This window comes from Saccopteryx bilineata, chromosome 1 (genome assembly GCF_036850765.1).
Source record: "Saccopteryx bilineata isolate mSacBil1 chromosome 1, mSacBil1_pri_phased_curated, whole genome shotgun sequence".
Lineage (NCBI taxonomy): Eukaryota > Metazoa > Chordata > Mammalia > Chiroptera > Emballonuridae > Saccopteryx > Saccopteryx bilineata.
The window spans coordinates 364,157,995-364,179,695 of NC_089490.1; the positions used below are offsets into that span (position 1 = coordinate 364,157,995).

At 41.4% G+C, this 21,701-nt stretch overlaps 1 pseudogene; it reads right to left on the reverse strand.

Annotated features, from left to right (window-relative positions):
- Window positions 1-316: 316 nt before the first annotated feature.
- On the reverse strand, window positions 317-1,243 carry LOC136320696 (Golgi SNAP receptor complex member 1-like; annotated as a pseudogene).
- Between the last annotated feature and the right edge of the window lie 20,458 nt (window positions 1,244-21,701).

The following is a 21,701-nucleotide window of genomic DNA, read 5'->3' on the forward strand; positions in this document are numbered from 1 at the left end:
GCATCTAATATGTAGTAAAAGCTTGGAAAATGGTTGTTATTATCCCAGACTAAAGCATTTTCACATATATATAATATATTTTTTTCTTAGTTTTCTTTTTTTAAACTAAAAACAGATGGAGTATGTGTTGAAAAAACAACACTGAATAACTGTGACTTCAGCTCAACCTGACCATGTCAGAGCCCATCGCTCAGTCTTGAATTAATCCTATTGGTCAGCCTAATTATCAGAACAGTAAATTTCTCCTTCCTACTTTTCCTTATTCCAGATCAGGTTCTAAAAGTGGTACTTGTCAAGAGTCCCTGGAGATGTCCCATCAGTGGAAAGCATAGGGTAGCAATAAGATGGGACAGAGACCAATAACACCATCCATGGTTAATGAGTGAGCCTTGCTGTTTCCTAAGGTTGATTCGCTGAATCAGGCTGTTTACAGCAGGAAATGATCTTTGGGAAGTTGGCCAAAGAATTAATTTTGCTCTGAATCAACTTCAACATTTCTCTCTGCGAAGTTATATTTTATTTTGCTGCCTTAGCAATGCTTACTGTCTCTTTTGTCAGATGATCTGAGTTTTGAAGATGCTTATGTTCTTTCAAAAATAATAGTTCAGTTCTTCTGTTGTTTACTCCAGACTCACTTTTATATAACTCAGTGTTCTTTTGTACTGATCCCATGATCTTCTCCCTTTCCCATATTGCTATAAAGTTTACGCTGGTTTTACAGAATTCATGGGTATAATCCTGCAAAACATCTCTACATTGTAATGTATGCATCAGTGCCACATTCAAGGCAGGGCACTCGCACTGTTGGTATGTTCTGCCAGCTTATCACTTACTTCTGTAAGCCTTGCCAAAAGCTGTCCAATCTCAATTGCCTGGCCCTGGCTGGTTGGATCAGTAGTCAAGCATCGACCTGGCATGTGGAAGTCCTGGGTTCGATTCCCAGTTAGAGCACACAGAAGAGGCAACCATCTGCTTCTCTCTCCTTCTTTCTCTTTTCCTCTCCCACAGCCATGGCTTCATTGATTTGAGCACATCAGCCAGGGGATTGAGGATCGCTCCATAGAGCCTCCATCTCGGGTGCTAAAAATTGCTCAGTTGCAAGCATGGCTCAAGATGGGCAGAGCATTGGTTCCAGATGGGGGTTTCTGAGTGGATCCTGGTCAGGTTGCATGTGGGAGTCTGTCTCTGTATCTCCCTTCTTCTCAAAAAAAAAAAAAATCTCAATTGCCATTCTTTCAAACATTCTGTCTTGGTTTGACCCATTTAAAAGGGGTATTGTGTCAGAGCTATACCTGTTGTATCTTTTATATCAGGCACGGCTGTGATTGTAACTCATACATAGTTTACTGAAGGAAACTAGTTTTAGGTTGAGTTCAAAATCTAGCTGTCAAACCTGTTTCCTGAGATCTCCCTAGTAATTCCACTTAGAGTTTCTTCCTCATTCTTTTGATTAGAATATTTCAAACATATACAAAAGTATAGAGAATTTATTCCTGGGTACCCTTCACCCAACTTCAATGATCAACTTATGGCCAGTCTTGTTTACACTATATACCTACCCAATTTCTCCCTATACTTGGATTATTTTGAAGCAAATTCCAACCATCATATCATTTCATTCAGTATCTCTAAAAAATAAGAACTCTTTTAAGAGTTTATTAACATCTTTTAAGGCCCTGGCCGGTTGGCTCAGTGGTAAAGCATTGGCCTGGCATGCGGAAGTCCCGGGTTCGATTCCCGGCCAGGGCACACAGGAGAGGTGCCCATCTGCTTCTCCACCCCTCCCCCTCTCCTTCCTCTCTGTCTCTCTCTTCCCCTCCCACAGTGAGGCTCCATTGGAGCAAAAGATGGCCCGGGCGCTGGGAATGGCTCCTTGGCCTCTGCCCAGGCGCTAGAGTGGCTCTGGTCGCGACAGAGCGACGCCCCCTGGTGGGCATGCCGGGTGGATCCTGGTCAGGTGCATGCGAGAGTCTGTCTGACTGCCTCCCCGTTTCCAGCTTCAGAAAAATACAAAAAAACAAACAAACAAACCAACCAACCAAACAAACAAAAAACCCCATCTTTTAAGAGGTAGAGTAACTGAAATTCAGTGAAGTTAAGTAACATTCCTGAAGTGACCCAGCTGGTAAGTGTATTAACCAAAGTTCAAATATAAGACTGACTTCCTTTCCATTGACATTTACTGACTGATATAATATCCATGATCTGAAGGTTAGGCAACAAAATTCTCAATTTCAATAATAAATCTTGGCATTTGAAATTTGGAAAGAAATCAGATTGGAATAAAGCACAGGCATTCACAATAGACCACAGATTACTGTAAATTCCTCAGAATTTATTGTTTGTCTGGTTGAAAGGATTTATTTTGATCTTTGAAACCATTAAACATGAAGTATGACAGCAGGGCATTAATCGTTCTAATTTTGTGCATGGTTAATAACTGAGCAAATGTTTTTTCTCCAACTGCCAGCCCTAAAACAAATACCACATCACCTGCTTGTAGTTTTTCAGACTTTCAAAAGGAAACACTATATTCCTAGCAAAGTGATTATTTAAAAAGGAAGAGTATACTGGCAGAAACTGCATTGCAGGAAATCAAAATTGTAGTGCCCAGCACCATGAGAGCTTTCAACAAATGGTAACTGATGATGATGAAAATGACAATATTCACAATGATGAAGTTGACACGTGACACATGAGCCACATGAAGGAGCAGGAAAATGTGTCAGCGATTCACCTGTAAACAACAGCTTGCAGGGCAACTTTGGAGGATGCCTGAGGACAAGGTCAAACAGGTGGTGTGTATGTTGCAGGACTTAAACCTACAGGCTTTGGAGCCAGCCAGAATTCTGATCCCCTACTACTAGGAGCGTATCCTTGAACACGTTATTTATCTCAGTTTCTGCATTTGTAAAATGGGGGTAGAGTACCTATTGCATAGTATTGTTATGAGCATTAAATGAGATCATGTGAGTGATTTAGGATTTTATCAGTATTATTTGGGAGTTACCAGATGTTCTCCAAGCTTGAGAAAATGAGGAAAGTAAGAGTGCTTTTCAGAAGCAGAGGAAGAAGACTGATGAGTTCTCAGGCTGGCATTCATGCGCCTAAAGAAATACTGGTCATTTAGGAGAAAGTAAACATTCCAGTTTCACCTGGTAACCTGATGAGGACCTAGCCTACTGGCTGAACTTTGCCAACAGGAGAAATGAGCTGGTGTTCAGCCTTAAAGTATGCAAATCCTGTGGCAGTGGTGTCTCTCTGAAGATGATTAGATTAGCATTGGGCTAATATGCATTCTTGGTCGTTCTGAGGCCTTTCCCAGGAAAGAACAGGTAAAGCCAGACTTACTCTTACACTGCATGCAAACAAATCACACACAGGTCTTTAAAATGCAGATTTGGATTCCCAGATCTGGGGTGGAACCCAAGATTCTCCCAGGTGATGCTGATTCTGCTGGTCCCTGAACCACATTATGAGTAACAAAGCTGCAGACAACACACCATCACTTCCAGTTACACCTCTATTTTTAACAAGGATTCATCAACAATATTTATTATCCCCCCTTTTTTTTCTTTTAAGAGTCATAAGTTTCCAGCTCAGAACTTAATGCTTGCTGCCAAGCATTCTACATCTAGGAACTGGAGCAAACCTTTGACCCAATTCCTTTGTTTTGTTCCCTCAGACCCAGACAGAGGTCAGGATGGGGCAACAATTGGGTGTCTAAATCTCCCTCTCTCTGGTCCACAGCAGATCCAGCAAGGGTACTGGATAATTGGCTAGATATCCTGTCCGAGGTGGATTGAGGCTGAGAGAGAGAAAAGGGTGGTTGAACACAGGTCCTAGGGGAAGCCCAAAGGCAAAGCGGGGGAAGCTGAAGTGGAATTTGATGAATGAGTGGGAAGAGAACCCACAAAGGTGATGAAGAAATGGTGGCAGGTGATTGCTCTGGGTCTAGGAGACCTCACCTTATCTGGTAGACTTTGAATTGGTGGCATGATGGTATCATCACTCCTGTTATAGGCAAGGCTAAATGTCAATCAGAGGCCACTCAGACTTGAATTTGCTGAAATAAGGGAAAGACAATGCAGAGCTATTGAAAGAATCTTACTTTTTAAAATTTGGGGTTTTTTTCTTTTTTCTTTTTATTCCATTATTTCTGAAAATTTTGATTTGCTCATCTGAAAACTGAGAGAAAAATTAAAATAAATGGATTATCTGAAACTTAACTATAGATAAGATTAAAACTCATCTATAATCTTTTTTTTTTTTTTTTTTTTTTGCATTTTTCTGAAGCTGGAAACAGGGAGAGACAGTCAGACAGACTCCCGCATGCGCCCGACCGGGATTCACCCGGCACGCCCACCAGGGGCGACGCTCTGCCCACCAGGGGGCGATGCTCTGCCCATCCTGGGCGTCGCCATGTTGCGACCAGAGCCACGCTAGCGCCTGGGGCAGAGGCCACAGAGCCATCCCCAGCGCCCGGGCCATCTTTGCTCCAATGGAGCCTTGGCTGCGGGAGGGGAAGAGAGAGACAGAGAGGAAAGCGCGGCGGAGGGGTGGAGAAGCAAATGTGCGCTTCTCCTGTGTGCCCTGGCCGGGAATCGAACCCGGGTCCTCCGCACGCTAGGCCGACGCTCTACCGCTGAGCCAACCGGCCAGGGCTCATCTATAATCTTTAGATGAATGGTGTTACACAAGAATGTAGTGCAATATGTCAGAATGAAATAAAATACAACTGTGTTAATTATTTAAAAAAAAAAAGCCTTCGAGGGCATTTGAGATCTTGCTCTCTAGCCTGTGTCATCAGTTTGGGGAGTAAATACCTTCAAGTCTTGGAAACTTGCCCCTATTGTTTTTCTCTTACAAGGAAATCCTGCTACAATTTTTAATTCCTTTTTTGAACCGTCATCCTTCCCCCGTGCCCCGTTGCTGAGAGCGGGGTTGAGAGGATGTGAGCTGTCATAGTTCTTAGGTACAAATAAAGGCACTTTAATATCTCTCCTTTTCCTCCTGCATGCTAAGTATCTTGTTGAATTATAGAATAGAAAAAAATCCTTTAATTAAAAAAATTTTTTTTTTATATTTTTCTGAAGTGAGAAGTGGGGAGGTAAAGAGATAGACTCCCTCATGTGCCCGACTGGGATCCACCGGGCATGCCCACTAGGGGGCATTGCTCTGCCCATCTGGGCTGTTGCTCCATTGCAACCGGAGCTATTCTAGTGCCTGAAGTGGAGGCCATGGAGCCATCTTCAGCACCCTGGCCAACTTTGTTCCAAGGGAGCCTTGGCTGTGGGAGGGGAAGAGAGAGACAGAGAGAAAGGAGAGGGGGAAGGGTGAAGCAGATGGGTGCTTCTCCTGTTTGCCCTGGCAGGTAATTAAACCTGGGACTTCCACATGCCAGGCTGATGCTCTACTGCTGCGCTAACTGGTCAGAGCCAAACCTTTAATTTTTATTTATTGATTTTATCAAGAGAGTAAGGGAGAAAGAGAGAGCGATTGAGACAGGAACATCGAGCTGTTCCTGTTATGTGGTCTGACCAGATATCAAACAGGCAACCTTTGCACCTGGGGACGATGCTCAAACTAACAGAGCTATCTGGCCAGGGCTGAAATTAGAAAATTTTTATCTTTCAGGAAGTTTTATTTATTTTTTGTATCCCACAAATACTGTTTAAAACTGTTCAAAGTTATTTATTTATTTATTTATTTATTTATTTATTTCAGAAACAGAGTGAGTCAAAGAGAGGGATAGACAGGGACAGACAGACAGGAACTGAGAGAGATGAGAAGCATCAATCATTAGTTTTTCATTGCGCGTTGCAACACCTTAGTTGTTCATTGATTGCTTTCTCGTATGTGCCTTGACTGCGGGCCTTCAGCAGATCGAGTAACCCCTTGCTGGAGCCAGCGACCCTGGGTTCAAGCTGGTGACTTTTGCTCAAACCAGATGAGCCTGTGCTCAAGCTGGTGAGCTCGGGGTCTCAAACCTGGGTCCTTTGCATCCCAGTCCGACGCTCTATCCACTGCCCCACCGCCTGGTCATAAAACTGTTCAAAGTTTTAATTATTACAACCAATAACATAAGGTAAAAGCTTGTAATCCCTTAAAAGTAAATCACAACAAATTCAAAGACTTTATTTCCTTCAAAGGTAACTATGTGAATAAAGGAAGAAAACTGTGTATTAAGCTAAACATAATATTGTTTGCTGCTACACAGTAACCAATAGGCACACAATGGCTTGGGTCTAGCAAACAACAGAGCACAATTCTTCATCACGTAGTCTTGACTTTGATCTCAGCTAGATGTCTGAGGTTGGTATGCTACTTCATCACTATTAGCCTCATTTCCTTCTCTGTAAAATGAGGGATTAGACTAGTTGGTATCCAATACCAATGTTCCATGGATTGAGTAGAAGCTTACTTTGATTTTGAGAGCATCAAAAAGTATTTGCCATTTCCCATACCGTTGAATATCTTAGGAAGTAAAGAAGAGAGGTGAAGCAACTCACCCCCAGTACCATAAGTGCAGAACTAGGATTAAACTCCCAAGATGCCTGACTTCTAGCCAAGGATACTTTCTACAATATAATGTAATTTAAAATTGTTTTCAGAGGTGAAAATGTACCAAAATAAACCACAGTAGGTATTGGTTTAACATAATTTCCTCTAAGGAAATTATTTGTCTGGATGACTTAATACAACTCATAACTGACTGATATTAGTCAGAGGTGCAGTTTTAAATTACTCCAGAGAACCACAAGAAAGCAGGTCAAGTTTTTACATATAGTCAAATAGCTGGTTTCAAGATACACAGTAGCCTGACATGTGGTGGTGCAGTGGATAAGGTATTGACCTGGAACCCTGAGGTGGCTTGTTTGAAACGCTGGGCTTGCCTGATCAAGGCACATATGGGAGTTGATGCTTCCTACTCCTCCTCCCTTTTCTCTCTATCTTCCCTCTCTAAAATAATAATAATAATAATAATAATAATAATAACAACAACAACAATAACAAAAAGATTACACAGTACTGGTCCTGGTCTGTGAGTGACTTGAGGGCAGAAGCCATACCTGGCCTTTCTCTGTGGTTAGCAAGCATTGGGCAACTCATAAATCCTCCCACTACTACAGAGCTATGGGGGCAGGGAGGGAGCAAAGGAGCAGATCTGCAGCATTAGGAAGGGAAACTGAAAGGGAGGGCACTCTCAGGAGAGCAAAGCAGGAACCTGAACAAGAGTCCATTCTCTGTGCAGGTTTGTGAGTAGGGATGTCAGGTGTCCTCAACAGAAGTTCCATACAACTAGGCAATGTGGCAGGGGGTGGTGGTGAAAAAAGAATACCATTCTTTTTTTGTGGCTATACCCTGTCCTTCCCCACACTTTCCTCCTTTGAAAAAGTTGTAACATTATTGTATACATAGCATTTGTGTACCTGAATATATTACTTGAAAATGGATAAACTAGATAGCAAAATTATTCACATATCTTTATGTAATATTTATATATCACTTAATAAGTGCCAGGCACCATTAGAAGTACCTTTCAAATAAATATTGTCATTTGATCCTAATAACAACGCTATGAGGTTTGTACTATTGTAGGAAGCTGAGGCACAGAGAGGTTAAGTAACTTGCACAAGGTCATATAGCTAGTAAGTGGCAGAGCCCAGGTAGTCTTCTCCCTAGTCCACACTTTGCTTTCTCCATAAGAAAAGACCACAATTAAGTGGTAAGAGCAGACATTTGTATTTTTAGTTGCTTGGCTCTGGACTTACTTCTTATGTTAGGGGAATCTTGGTGAGATTTGAGAGAGGCAGAGTCACTTCCCACGCTAAAAACTAAAAGTGGCCTGACCATGAGGTGGCGCAGTGGATAGAGCGTTGAACTGGGATGCGGAGGACCCAGGTTCGGGAACCCGAGGTCACCAGTTTGAGTGCAGGCTTATCTGGCTTGAGCAAAGCTCACCAGCTTGGACCCAAGGTCTCTGGCTCAAGCAAAGGGTTACCCGGTCTGCTGAAGGCCCCTGTGGCCAAGGCACATATGAGAAAGCAATCAATGAACAACTAAAGTGTCAAAACGAAAAACTGATGATTGATGCTTCTCATCTCTCTCCATTCCTGTCTGTCTCTATTTATCCCTCTCTCTGACTCTATCTCTGTCCACACATAAAAAAACAAAAAACAAAACAAAACAAAAAACTAAGAGTGACAGATACTCATTTTCCAGCACGTGCTCAGCTTCTTAGATGCACTAGTTTGAATTTGGAGCTAATGAGCCTGACCTGTGGTGGTGCAGTGGATAAAGCATCAACCTGGAATGCAGAGGTCCTCAGTTTGAAACTCTAGGTTTGCCCAGTCAAGGCACATATGAGAAGCAACTACTATGAACTGATGCTTCCACTCCTCCCCCCTTCTCTCTCTCCTCTCTCTAAAATCAATAAATAACCCCCCCCCCAAAAAAAAAAAGAATTTGGAGCTAATGATAAGCAAAGGAGAAACCATGGAAAATCCTCTCAACTGCAGTGGGGATGGTGCTGTAAATGGTTAAGGCATCACAGGGAGAGTAGAGTGTTAGTGGTAGGGGGCTTTACCGGTTGACTGCCAGGCTTTGAATCCTGACACTAACCCTCAAGCAAGATGCCTAGCTTCTTTATGTTTCAAATTTCTCATGTATAAAATGTAAATAATAATAGTACTATCTCTTGAATTGTTGTAAGAATTACACAGGGTAACAGAGGTAAAATAGCACCTAGAACAGAGTAATCTCTCAATAAAGGTCCACATTTGTCATTTCCTTAGCACCCTGTTTTTCTTCTTCTTTATCCAAGTGAGAGGAGGGGAGATAGAGACAGACTCCTCCATGCGCCCTAACCAGGATCCACCAGTGATACCCATCTGAGGCTGACACTCAGCCTATCTGGGGCCATGCTCACATCTGAGCTATTTTTAGCACCTGAGGCGGAGGCTCCACAGAGCCATCCTCAGCGCTTGGGGTCTATGTGCTCTAACTAATTGAGCTATGGCTGCAGGAGGGTAAGAGAAGGGGAATGGGTGGGGTATAGAAGCAGATGGTCACTTCTCCTGGGTGCCCTGACCAGGAATCAAACCCGGACAGCCACAAGCTTGGTCAATGCTCTACCATTGAGCCAACTGGCCAGGACCTAAATATTTTTTTATTTTATTTTAGAGAGAGGGGAGAGAGAGAGAAAGAGAGAGAGAGAAACATTGATCTGTTCCTGCATGTGCCCTTACCAGCAATCAAACTGGCAACCTCTGTGCTTCAGGACGATGCTTTCACCAACTGAGCCAAGGCTCTTTTAAACATTATTTGACACACATATTTATCTAACTTTTCTGGGAATCATGTAATGACTTTGAAGTATGAAACGGAATCTTCTCTGACAGAAAGCACATCTTGGTGTCTTTTCAGGTTAAGGGTTTTCCTAGCCCTTGCCAGGAACTCCAAGAGCCACTCACCTTTGCAAACGGGAATTTTCCCAGGCTCACAAACGGGGCTTTGTCTCTATCTCCAAAGATAAAAGAGTATTCTAGGGACCTAGGCCTAAATGCCAGCTGCTGCCTTTCTTGATCACAGTCTCTTATATTAACCAAAAGGCTATGGATTTTCTTACCTACCACAGGGAAAAGACAAAGTCAGACACTATAAAACTTTCATAATTTTAAGGAACTAAGTTTTCTGCTCTGACACAGTCATGCTGCCCTTCAACTTACCTGACTCCAGGGACAGCTCCCAAGTCTGAGTGCCAGCAGTCTCCTAGGCCTATATCCTCTGCCTGAGTGACCACTCAAGAGTCTTTGGAGGTCCAAATTATTGAATTTCTAGGGAGCTGTGGCAGCATCCAAAAGGTCCATTGAAGATGATGGGGTTCTGGACACATTATTCCAAAATATGGTACCATGGCATATTAATATTTTAAACTAAAGGACTTTTGAGAAAATAGCAGAAGTAGCAAAGTCACTCTGACTTTCCCTTTGCCCTTTTCCCCTAAAATAAGTCATAAAACCGTCAAGTGAGTGGTGTCCTCTCTGTACCCCGGGGAAAGGAGCATCCTTATCCTGAATACAAAGGGACACTGAGAACAGTTCTAATAAACAGGCCTTAGAAGTTTCTCCCGGTTTAGTACACTTACCTTATACTCCTCATATTTCTCCACAATTGTTCACTCTCCATCAGACCTAGCATAAAATACTCAGGCCTGTTTCTTTGAGTCTTCATTTTCTTATGAAGGCTCTGTGTCACATAAAACTCATATTAAATAAATTAATATGCTTTCTCCTATTAATCTGCCTTTGTCAGTTTAATTTTCAGACCAAGCCAGGGACCCTAGGCAACTTTTTTCTCCCTTACAAAGGCTGTGTTCTGCCCACTGGCCAATGTACACACCATGCTGCACCCCTGACCAGGGCTCCCTAGGGCATCATTCAGGTAAGGCCTCAACATCTGTGGGCCTCAGGGCCCATATGGAAGTTTATGTCTGCTCTAGGCTGGCCTATTCCTTTGCTGGGTGAGTATGATGAATGACAGAAATAGTGCAAATGCCACAAGGGAGGTGAGGCAGGTGATAGGCACTATGGATAAATAAGTCTCTTCAACGGAAGGAGATTATTGGAGATCAGAGGCTCTTTTTTCCTTCTGCTGTTTTCAAGAGCCTTGAGCTCAAAGCAATCAGTAGGCTGAATAAGCATATTTTGAGCTGGCATGTTCTGAACCCCTCCGAGACTCATTTCACAATTTTGTTTTTAGAAAATAGCTACATCTTTTCTCTGATTTATCAGTATTAAATATAATGCAAACGTATGTTTCTTGTTTTTCTTGAATTTGTTTTTCCTAAACATATGGAGGTTTATCAAATAAGGTAACATTACTTCAACATAAAGTCAATAAAGAGAAAAAGAGGTCCTTGAGGTCCTTGACATCCAGGAGCTGGCCTGCTACTACCAGCTGCTGGGCCTTGGAGTTGATGTGAGCTAGCCTGGCATTCACAGCTAGATCTTAATGTTCCATTTCACATGAACTATTTCACAGATCAACATAAGATAAGGCCACTCTGTGACCATTGTGGATTAAGACAAAAACAAGACTGCTCCAATCATGTCTGAAAACAGACAAAACAAGAACACTGTCCAAGCTATAAAATACCAACTATTTCCCTACACCAGCTAGTACAAGCAACTGATACAGTTTTACCAATTAAAGCTCTAGTCTTACTCTGTGTACTCATAGATTTCTCTCCACTTTCTGATAACACTTAGAGTGAATCCTCTCTTCCTATACCTTCTCCAAAATCACCCAATCAAATATCAAGTCCTATAAGTCCAGCCCTGGCCGGTTGGCTCAGTGGTAGAGCATCAGCCCGGCATGTGGACATCCTGGGTTTGATTCCCAGTCAGGGCACACAGGAGAAGCGACCATCTGCTTCTCAACCCCTCCATCTCTTCCCTTCCTCTCTCTATCTCTTCCTCTTCCGCAGCCATGGCTTGGTTGAAGCAAGTTGGCCCTGGGCGCTGAGGATGGCTCCATGCCTTGCCTCAGGTGCTAAAATAGCTGAGTTGCCAAACAACAGAGCTGTGGCCCCAGATAGGCAGACCATCATGGGGTAGGGGGTTTGCTTGGTGGGATTTCATCTGGGGCGCATATGGGAGTCTGTCACTCTGCCTCTTTGCTTCTCAATTAACATAAAAAAGTCCTATATGTCCTTTCTAATACCCTTTTACTAAGCCACCCTACAGTTCCCCACAGTGTATGGTCTCTCCTACTGCAATGAGTTATAAAACAAACTTGTTCAACTATAGGAGTATTCCTAGTGGCCTTTGGCTGGATGTCATTTTAAATGCTAAAGACTATGAAATATAAACTTGTGTCCAACTAAATTGAATCATATACTTACAAATTTTTTTATTTCAATAGTAATTATATTTTGTAGTGTGTATGTTTTGTGTTAATCTGCAGTTAATTTCCAAGTTCTTTAACTTAAAACATTGGACTGCCTGATTAGGTGGTGGCGCAGTGGATAGAGCGTCGGACTGGGATGCAGAGGACCCAGGTTCAAGACCCCAAGGTCACCAGCTTGAGCGTGGGCCCATCTGGTTTGAACAAAAGCCCACCAGCTTGAACCCAAGGTCACTGGCTCCAGCAAGGGGTTACTCGGTCTGCTGAAGGCCTGCGGTAAAGGCACATATGAGAAAGCAATCAATGAATAACTAAGGTGTTGCAACACACAATGAAAAACTAATGATTGATGCTTCTCATCTCTCTCCATTCCTGTCTGTCTGTCCCTGTCTATCCTTCTCTCTGACTCACTCTCCGTCTCTGTAAAAAAAGTAAATAAATAAATAAAATTAAAAAAAAACATTGGACTGATATTAAGTTAATAAATGCATAATCATCAAATACCTAGATCACTTCTAAGTAATGTCGAATATTGAATCACTGATTTTACCAAGCATAGTTTTAAGTGTACATTGTTTTATTTCTTATTTTTATATGCTATAGAGAGGCTATAACTTTGGATCATGTTGATAAACATGTTCATTTTTGCTGTGGAAAATTGCATAATATGTATTTGTGAGCTTTGCTAATTTGCTAGCATTTATTGTTCCTGAACAACAGGCAATTCTCATTTATCCATCCTTTCAGTTTCCTCTGTGCAATAGAAGTTAGTTACTTGGTTAAAAGTTACTCAATAAATGGTTGAGACTATTTTAGAAGCAGTAGTAATGGAGAAATGCAACTGTTATAACTTTCTGTTTTTCAAGAAAAAGAAAAATAGTTTTTGTCCTAAAGCAGAAATTCTCAGGTTTTGGTCTTCAGATTCCTTTACTTATACTACCATATTGGAAATTGACCCAAGAAAATGTTAAAGTCTTTTAAAAATGGCTTATTTAAAGTTAACAATGGTGAATCCATTGCATGTTAACATTAAATAACATCTTAGTATTATCATAAAATACCTTTGATCTCATGTACTTGGAAGAGAACCACTGCCCTAAACATTAGTAAGGTGTTAGTTTGTTCTAAAATATTCAAGAGCATAATACAGAATAAAAACTTAAAATGTTAATTCTATTTGACTTGTGTTTTCTTAGTCCATTTGGGCTGCTATAGCAGAATGTCACAGACTTGGTAGCTTATAAACAACAGAAACTTACTGCTTATAGTTCTGGAGGCTGGAAAGTCCAAGATCAAGTTGCCAGCATGGGTTGGTTCTTTTTTTTATTTTTATTTTTATTTTTTACTTAACCATCATTTAAAAAAAAGTTCTCTTATTTTTTTAAATTCATTTAGAGAGGAGAGAGAGTGAGAGTAAGAATGAGAGAGAGAGAGAGAGAGAGAGAGAGAGAGAGAGAGAGAAAGGGAGGAGGAGGAGCAAGAAGCATCAACTCCTACATGTGCTTTGACCAGACAAGTGAAAGGATTTTGAACTGGCGACCTCAGTGGTCTAGGTCGATGCTTTTATCCACTGCACTGCCACAGGTCAGGCCTGGGTTGGTTCTTTTAGCCTTGAATTTTGATCATACTCTGTGGTTTGTCTTAGTTTATGATTTCAGTTAAGGGCAATTTTCATAGCTAAGGATATCAAGCCAATTCATAGCCCTGGAACCTATATCTAAAATTAGACCTATTGACCAGTCCAAACACATCAGTTCAGAAACCAGCTTACTGTCCAATCTGAATCCCAGCCACTACCATCTCAATACAATGTGGTATCCAAAGTTGTATTGACATAGACAACCATATTGTCTTCAACTATGAGATCAACCCAACTCAGAACATAGTTATGTGCCAGTCCATCTTGACATAGAAGCCAAACTACTTCTGACTAACCAAGGTTAGAAACAAAGCCTGGTTTAGGATGGCCCAGAGCCCAGAATATGTAGCTTATTCCCAGACTCATTCACTGATTAATTTATTCAACAAGTATTTATTGGAGGCCTACTAGGTTCCAGGCACTGTGGTAGAAGATAATGCTTATCTGGACATGGGAGGATTTCCAAGTGGCTTAAATCCCTCTAGTGGCCTAAATGTAGGTTCCAGCTCCTCTTCCTGTTGTAGTCGACACTTCCACACTAGTGTCATTAGATAAATTTTCATAGATTTTTCTCATGCCAACATATTCTACTCTATCTCTTTTGGACAACCTTTTATTGCATAATAGCATGTCCTATATGGCCCCACCCCATAACCTTTTGACCTAGCCTGTTTCTATTCCTGCTTATGACCATTCATGCAAAAAATATTTATTAAATGTCTTTAGGTGCCGGGCCCTGGATACACAAAAATACTATCTTTAAGTAACTTATATTCTTTAATTCTACCAAAGGAGTTTAATAAATTTTTTTTTTTTTTTTTCAACTTGTAGTAGCTGCTTCTTTTTTTTTTTTTTTAATTTTATTTATTCATTTTTAGAGAGGAGAGAGAGAGGGAGAGAGAGAAACAGAGAGAGAGAAGGGGGGAGGAGCTGGAAGCATCAACTCCCATATGTGCCTTGACCAGGCAAGCCCAGGGTTTCGAACCGGCAACCTCAGCATTTCCAGGTTGACGCTTTATCCACTGCGCCACCACAGGTCAGGCTTAATAAATTTAAAAAGAAAACTTACTGCAGTTTTGTAATAAAGGTATGGGATAAGTTCTTTAATAAATGTATGTTCAAAATTCTGTGAGAGCCTGTATGGCCAGGGGCCACTATTGTGGCTATTCACATGCAGGTTCTCATTGAATTTGGGCACATGGTAATGAAACAATGAAGCCAAGAGCTGGTGGGCCATTACCTTTAATCCTAGCTTGCACCTGGCAAGCGATTAAATACACATAGCTGGAAAACACTTCCCTTTCCATTCAGGGCTCCCAAAGCCACTGACTCATCCAGTTTTCCTAGAACCAAAGGCCCCACCAGCCTTATTCACCTCTGCTCCCCATCTCCTTCTCTTTGTACAAACTCTGCATAAACTGGCTTCTCCCTCAGCACTCTGCTCTCTTGGCTGCCTCTCCTCTGCAATGCTAATGCAAGAACTGAGTGAGAGAGTCCCCGATCTGCCATATTTTATAGTGTAGAAAATTAAAGCCTTTAAGCCAATATACAAATAAGGAAGTCTCTGATACAAAGTCACTTGATAAATGGGATTTAAGAGTGCACCATCCCCCATCGTACAACAGTCAAGGGTGTGGGGAAAAGCTTAGTTTTGAGAAGATCTTAGTATTAGAAGGATGTTAAAAAGATCTTAGTATTAAAAGGGTGGAAAAGGGTTAGTCTTAAAACTAAGCCTTAGGCTATAAGGACTTTGCCAGCTTCCAGCCTGTCTCCCACACCCAATGCAAACTAAAAGCAAGCAAACATATACATCATATTTACAGAGCCTAATGGAGGAGTTGTTTCTTAATGATAGGAGGGTATGATTGGGGGAAGTGATCTTTCCATTCTTTTTTGAAGAATGACTAGAAATTTAGTGAGAGAGAAAGAGATTCTTAGAAAAGCTGCCTGAGCTAATGCATACAGGCAGTAAGGAGAAGAGGATGCTCCATGGACAAATAGTTGGTGATGTTATGGAATATCTTATCCTTTGGAGAAATAATGGTTAATAACACTTGGGGATAATGAGATTTGTTTTAAACCTGACCCAGGGATGTTTGATACCAAGGATATTTGACAATAAACATGTAATAAGATTTATACCAATATTGGTGAATTTTTTGGAAAGTATCTTATGCATCAATTCCTTGATTAATACATAAACTGTAAAGTTCTCAAATACATAATGGGGGCAAAATGCTCTGAGGTAAGAGTGGTAGGATCAGAAAGAATGTTCTTGGGATTAAAATGTCAGGATAGAAAATCCTGCTGCTTCTATCCTTATCACAGTAAGTTTCCAAGGTCTGCATACCTTCTTACATCGCAGATTGCCTTCCCTCTTGCAACATATATTCTCAACATTGACTCACCTCTTATATGGAATTCCCCAAACCAGTGTCAGAAACTTAAATGCTTACAAGTGCTAGGTCAGGGGTTGGGAACCTTTTTGGCTGAGAGAGCCATGAACGCCACATATTTTAAAATGTAATTCCATGAGAGCCATACAATATGTTTAACACTAAATACAAGTAAATGTGTGTATTTTATGTAAGACCAACACTTTTAAAGTACAATAAGTCTCTGAATTCTTTTTAATAATGTTGTTAGGCTGTTGGTAACCAATGATGAATAAAGTACCTCTTACCATTAATGCGACTTCCGGTGCTGCATGGTTTTGCTGATGGCTTTGTAGTCTAGTTGATACGTGGTGAGGTTAAGCTTCATGCAGGCATTGAGACTTCCATCCGTTAAACATGATTGTAGGTTGGTCTTAACATTCTTTAGATGTGAGAAAGACTGCTCACATGCATAAGTAGAGCCAAACATTGTCAGCACAGCAATACTCACACGCTGCAGTGTGTGGTATGTGACGGGAAGTGCGTTCCAAGTTTTGACAATCAGCTGGTCCGCGGGTTGAAGTTTTTTCATTTCTCCCCACTTGTGTTTGCTCACCAACTCTGCTTGCTGTCATGCAAGTCTTTCCAAATCTTCATTCAGTGACTTAAACTTATTCACCCATATGTCCGAGGCCCTCAGGTCAGCAGCTTGTAGCTCAAAATATCTGACGGAGACACTGGGGTTGGGGATGTATCTCAGGTCGGCGCTGTCCACTGCACACTCATGTGGATGGGTGATGAATTTAAAAAGACGAGTGCGCTCACGAAATTCTCCAAAGTGCGCTTTGAATGACTGTAGGAGATTAGATGTGAAGCCCGCTAGCTACTGGAGATCAAGATGTTGAGCAGGGTCACTTGCTGTGCATGCATCTTTAAACTCTCCCAGTTTTTCAAAGTGTAGTAAACGACTTGTTTCAATGTCAGCGATGAAGAGTTCCAGCTTGTTTTCAAATGCAAACACTGCTTGTTGAAGGGATAAGACTGTATGTCCAATGCCTTGCATTTTCACATTGAGCTGGTTCAGATGATCAGTCATGTCCATGAGATAGTAGAACTTCAGGAGCCACTCAGTGTTAGCTAACTCAGGATGCTTGATGTTTTTCATTTGAAGAAAAGTCCAGATTTCACTCAGACAAGCCGCGAAATGGCTGACCACCTTCCCTCTTGACAACCAACGCACATTGCTGTGCAGAAGCAGACTGGGATAATTATTCCCAACTTCATCCAGCAGTGTTTTAAACTGGCGATAATTTAAAACTCGGGCAACAATAAAGTTGACCACCCGAATGACCAGTGACATCACCTTATCAAGCTGCTCGCCACACATCTGAGCACAAAGCCCCTCCTGATGTAGGATGCAATGAAAACTTAGGATGGGTCTCATTTCATGTTCACAAAGAAGTGCTACGAATCCTGTTTTTCCCCGCCATGCACGGAGCACCATCAGTACACACCGAAATAAGTTTATCCATCGGTAGATTTTTTTCTTTAGCGAACTCAGTGAAAGACTTGAATAAATCCTTCCCTCTTGTTGTCTCTTTCATAGGCAAAACAGCAGACTTTCCTAATGTAGTATGTCACTGACAGCATACCTTACAATCACGCTGAACTGGGATAAATGGCTTACGTCTGTTGACTCATCCAAAGCGAGAGAAAAGAATGGTGCTGAATTTATGTCCTTCACTTGTGTTGCCTGAATTTTATTTGCCATCATGATGGTACAATCGTGAACAGTTCTTGCCGACAGAGGCATGTCTTTTACTCGTTTGATTATCTTGTCTTTATCCGAAAAGTCGTCAAAAAGTTCATTGGTGCCTGGCCTGTGGTGGTGCAGAGGATAAAGCGTTGACTTGGAATGCTGAGGTCGCTGGTTCAAAACCCTGGGCTTGCCTGGTCTAAGGCACGTATGGGAGTTGAAGCTTCCTGCTCCTCCCTTCTCTCTCACTCTCTCAGTCCTTTCTAAAATGAATGAATGAATAAATAAATAAATAATTTTAAAAAAATAAAATAAAGAGTTCTTAATATATAAAAAAAGTTCATTGGCAACATCAAGCATGAATGTTTTGGCATACTCCCCATCTGTGAATGGCTTTCTGTTTCTCATAATTGCTAAAGCATCAGCAAAGCTAGCTGACTTCCAGTCAACTTGTTAGGTCCAAACACGGAGTTGCTGCTGACTTGCTTGCACTCTGCACAGTAGCTCTTGACATGCTTTCTTCCTGCTGTCCCCTATATTTTAATGCAAATGTAGTATGGCATGTGTCGAAGTGCCGCTTTATATCTGACCATTTCATCAATGCAGTTTTATCACTGCATATTAGACACACTGCAGAACCTGCTCTCTCCACAAAGGTGAATTCCTCTGTCCATTCCTGCTGAAAAGTACAATACTCTTCATCTTTTTTTCTTTTAGCCATCTTCTTCATCAAAAAGGTTTCTGCAATTAGCTAGCTGACTACTTGATTAAAAGGAGGAAAGTTTACTTCCTGACCTCACAACGACCCATGTACGTTATGCGTTATTCAATAAAAATTTGGTGTTGTCCCGGAGGACAGCTGTGATTGACTCTAGTGACCCGCAACCATGAACATGAGCGTAAGAGATGAATGGATTGTAATACATGAGAATGTTTTATATTTTTAACATTTTTTTTTTTTGTATTTTTCTGAAGCTGGAAACAGGGAGAGACAGTCAGACAGACTCCCGCATGTGCCCGACCGGGATCCACCCGGCACGCCCACCAGGGACGATGCTCTGCCCACCAGGGGGCGATGCTCTACCCCTCCAGGGCGTCGCTCTGCCGCGACCAGAGCCACTCTAGTGCCTGGGGCAGAGGCCAAGGAGCCATCCCCAGCGCCCGGGCCATCTTTACTCCACTGGACCTTGGCTATGGGAGGGGAAGAGAGAGACAGAGAGGAAGGGGGGGGTGGAGAAGCAAATGGGCGCTTCTCCTATGTGCCCTGGCCAGGAATCGAACCCGGGGAACCCGGGTCCCCTGCACGCCAGGCCGACGCTCTACCGCTGAGCCAACCGGCCAGGGCCTAACATTATTTTTTTTTATTAAAGATTTGTCTGTGAGCCAGATGCAGCCATCAAAAGAGCCACATCTGGCTCGCGAGCCATAGGTTCCCAACCCCTGTGCTAGGTGGATAATATGAGTGAAGCTGGGTAAGTGGGGACTGGTAAACTAAGAGTATCTGCCCTGTCCAAAAATGGAAGCTGTTACTTTGCTCCAGCCAGTCGTTGCCATGTAGGAATGAAGGTCAAGGGTTCTCAGAACTCCAAGATTTTCAAGAGAAGCCAGAAATCTGGTTTTTATTATGAAAACTCCCAATTTGATAACTAATTGGGGAAAACACCCCAGCCCAACCTAAGACTGGCTAACAGAACATGTTTATGGGCTTAGTCTACCCCTGGGTACCAGTCTGTAATCTTTGTCCTAGAACTTTTCTAGTTTTCTGTGACTTAAATGCTTAATGGAATGAAAGGTTGTTCCATCTCCTCTGACATTACTGGCTTCTCAGATATAGACTCAACTCCCTTCCTCTTGTGATGTACTATTTTGTACTACCCTCTAGTGATTTCAGACATTGTCCACTTCTTTAAGCATCAAGTTTTATCCCTCTCTTTGTGATATCACAAACTATACCAACAGTTTTCTCCTCTGCTCTTTTTTTTTTTAATAAATTTTTATTAATGGTAATGGGATGACATTAATAAATCAGGGTACATATATTCAAAGAAAACATGTCTAGGTTATTTTGTCATCAAATTATGTTGCAAACCCCTCGCCCAAAGTCAGATTGTCCTCCGTCACCCTCTATCTAGTTCTCTGTGCCCCTCCCCCTCCCCCTAACTCTCTCCCTCCCTCCCTCCCATGTCCTCCCCCCCCCCCCCCACCCTTGGTAACCACCACACTCTTGTCCATGTCTCTTAGTCTCATTTTTATGTTCCACCAATGTATGGAATCATGTAGTTCTTGTTTTTTTCTGATTTACTTATTTCACTCCTTATAATGTTATCAAGATCCCACCATTTTGCTGTAAATGATCTGATGTCATCATTTCTTATGGCTGAGTAGTATTCCATAGTGTATATGTGCCACATCTTCTTTATCCAGTCTTCTATTGAAGGGCTTTTTGGTTGTTTCCATGTCTTGGCCACTGTGAACAGTGCTGCAATGAACATGGGGCTACATGTGTCTTCACGTATCAATGTTTCTGAGGTTTTGGGGTATATACCCAGTAGAGGGATTGCTGGGTCATAAGGTAGTTCTATTTGCAGTTTTTTGAGGAACCACCATACTTTCCTCCATAATGGTTGTACTACTTTACAGTCCCACCAACAGTGAATGAGGGTTCCTTTTTCTCCACAGCCTCTCCAACATTTGCTATTACCCGACTTGTTGATAATAGCTAATCTAACAGGAGTGAGGTGGTATCTCATTGTAGTTTTGATTTGCATTTCTCTAATAACTAATGAAGCTGAGCATCTTTTCATATATCTGTTGGCCATTTGTATCTCTTCCTGGGAGAAGTGTCTGTTCATGTCCTCTTCCCATTTTTTTATTGGATTGTTTGTTTGTTTGTTGTTGAGTTTTATGAGTTCTTTGTAAATTTTGGATATTAGGCCCTTATCTGAGCTGTCGTTTGAAAATATCAGTTCCCATATAGTTGGCTGTCTGTTTATTTTGATATCAGTTTCTCTTGCTGAGCAAAAACTTTTAATTCTGATGTAGTCCCATTCATTTATCTTTGCCTTCACTTCTCTTGCCATTGGAGTCAAGTTCATAAAATGTTCTTTAAAACCCAGGTCCATGATTTTAGTACCTATGTCTTCTTCTATGTACTTTATTGTTTCAGGTCTTATATTTAGGTCTTTGATCCATTTGGAATTAATTTTAGTACACGGGGACAGGCTATAGTCGAGTTTCATTCTTTTGCATGTGGCTTTCCAGTTTTCCCAACACCATTTGTTGAAGAGGCTTTCTTTTCTCCATTGTGTGTTGTTGGCCCCTTTATCAAAGATTATTTGACCATATGTATGTGGTTTTATTTCTGGGCTTTCTATTCTGTTCCATTGGTCTGAGTGTCTATTTTTCTGCCAATACCATGCTGTTTTGATTATCGTGGCCCTATAATATAGTTTAAAGTCAGGTATTGTAATGCCCCCAGCTTCATTATTTTTCCTTAGGATTGTTTTGGCTATTCGGGGTTTTTTATAGTTCCATATAGATCTGATGATTTTTTGTTCCATTTCTTTAAAAAATCTCATAGGGATTTTGATGGGAATTGCATTAAATTTGTATATTGCTTTGGGTAATATGGCCATTTTGATTATATTTATTCTTCCTATCCAAGAACAAGGAATATTTTTCCATCTCATTGTATCTTTTTCGATTTCCCTTAACAATGCTTTGTAATTTTCATTATATAGGTCCTTTACGTTCTTTGTTATGTTTATTCCTAAGTATTTTATTTTTTTTGTTGCAATCGTGAAGGGGATTATTTTTTTGAGTTCGTTTTCTAATATTTCATTGTTGGCATATAGAAAGGCTATGGACTTTTGTATGTTAATTTTGTATCCTGCGACCTTACTGTATTGGTTTATTGTTTCTAATAATCTTTTTGTGGAGTCCTTCGGATTTTCGATGTATAGGATCATATCATCAGCAAAAAGTGATAGCTTTACTTCTTCTTTTCCGATATGGGTGCCTT